The sequence below is a fragment of the Alexandromys fortis genome, unplaced genomic scaffold (assembly GCF_014885135.2).
Source record: "Alexandromys fortis isolate MF-2015 unplaced genomic scaffold, M_Fortis_MF-2015_v1.1 scaffold_118, whole genome shotgun sequence".
In the NCBI taxonomy this organism is placed as follows: Eukaryota; Metazoa; Chordata; class Mammalia; order Rodentia; family Cricetidae; genus Alexandromys; species Alexandromys fortis.
In genome coordinates, this window is record NW_026068010.1 from 706,872 (window position 1) to 709,145 (window position 2,274).

A 2,274-nucleotide genomic window follows, 5' to 3' on the forward strand; every position below is an offset into this window, starting at 1 on the left:
TGTGGGTCTCTGTCTCTGTCTCCTTTCATCGCCTGATGAAGGTTAATATTCAGGAGGATGCCTATATGATTTTCTTTGGGTTCTCCTTCTTATTTAGCTTCTCTAAGAACCCGAATTATAGGCTCAATGTCCTTTATTTATGGCTAGAAACCAAATATGAGTGAGTACATCCCATGTTCCTCTTTTTGGGTCTGGCTTACCTCACTCAAATGAATGCCTGCATGAGGTTTTATGTGTACCACATGCATGCAGGTACCTGTGGAGGCCAGAAGAGGGCATCAGAATTCTTGCAACTGGAGCTGTGAACCAGTGTGGTATGGGTGCTGGGAATCAACAAGTGTTCTTAACTGCTGAGCCATCAGCCTCCTAGCTAAGATATTCCTTTAAATATAAAGCTAGGTGTAGTGGGAGCTGTGGGCTGCATTCCTGCCGCCCACCTCCTGGCTGCCTGGCTAGCTTATGCCCCGAAATAACAACACAAATTGTATTCATTTAAACACTGCCTGGCCCATTAGCTGATATGACACTCCCATATCTGCTAGGCATGGTGCTATACCCTTGCAAACCCAGCACTTGGGAGGCTGAGGCAGGAAGGTCAGCACTTTGAGGCCAGTCTGGTGCCAAGCTTGTGGTATGGGTGCTGGGATTAAAGGCTACCATACCCAGATGAAAACATGTACTTTTACATTAAAGAGGGAGCTGCCATAAGGTGTAACTCTGGGACTTCAGATCTATCCAAGGTCACCAGGGTCTCTGCATCTGCCTGGCTTTCTTCCTCACACAGGGATTTGCTCTCAGAAGCACCAGAAGGAAGGTTCATCAGGTCCCCGCCACCATCCACTAAACAGAAGGACACTGCCAGAGGGAGCCAACATTGCCATTACCCCTGAAAGCCAGGAGAGTGTATCTGTAGGTTGTTCTGGGTTCACAGACTGATTTGGAGATAAGGTCGTCCATAGTTCAGTGGTAGAGCTCTTGCCTAGCAAATGCCAGGGCTTGGGTATAATCCTTATTGCCAAAATAAATTAATTAATAAATACAATTTCCCTTTCTTAAAAGAAAAAGATATAGTATATAAAAATATCACTACCTTTTATCTTATCCTTGCATCCTTAAATGTATTTCATCCTTCCTTACAGTGTTATAGTGTTTAAGTATTAAGCTTTATATCTCCATTTTAAGGGTTTATACATAGTTTAATGAAACCCACTGCTTTTAAAGTATCTTTTTATGCCACTTCTCCTCAGAGAAAAATAGTGCCGGGGAAGTGGGAGATAACTCAACAATTAAGAACACTGGCTGCTTTTGCAAAGGACCCAAGTTCAGTTCCTAGCACCCACATGACTGCTCACAGCCATCAGTGACTTCAATTCCAAGGGATCTAATGCCCCCTTCTGGCCTCTGTGGGTTCTGCACACACATAGTGCACATGCATACATGTAGACAAAACACTCTCACACACAAAAGGTAACAGTAGCAAATGATAAACATTGTTCTCTACTTTATCTTTTGCACCAGCAACAAATCCCAGATCTCCACCTCCCACCAGCAGCTGGGAACCAAATGTTCAAATGCCTAAGACTAAGGAGGCATTCTCATTTAAACCACCACACCCACCATCACATCACACATACATGATGGCTTTCCTCCTTACAGACTCCAGCTCTGGATGCTTCTGAACCATTGCAGTTCTAGGCTTCCTCAGTAAAACCCACTAAGTGTTATTTTTACTTTGGGTGTTTCCGATAGAAAGATTTTCTTTTCCTTCCTTCCTTCTTTCCTTCCTTCCTATTTCCTTCCTTCCTTCCTCCCTCCCTCCCTCCCTCCCTTCCTTCCTTCCTTCCTCCCTCCCTCCCTTCCTCCCTTCCTTCCTATTTCCTTCCTTCCTTCCTTCCTTCCTTCCTCCCTCCCTTCCTTCCTTTCTTCCTTCCACCCATTCTTCCTTCCTCCTTCCTTCTCTGCCTCCCTCATCCCCTCTCTTCCTTCCTCCTTCTCCCTTCCCCCTCTTTCTTTCTTGACTAACTTGGAGTTTTTCTCCTATGAGCTACGTCCTAACTCTTTCATATCTTCCAAAAGATTGTGGCACACAGCAGCCATGTTCTCTCAGTCATCTCTCATCTCTTTGCCTCGTCCTTCTATGTCAAAGCATTTGGCTGTCGTTTCCTACAAACAACTGTATCAGTCCCTCATCACTTCTGGTTCTGAGACATGAACAAGCCGCTCTTTTCTAGTTTGTGGATTTGGAACGTTTCCTTACGGTATCCTAAGTTCCCA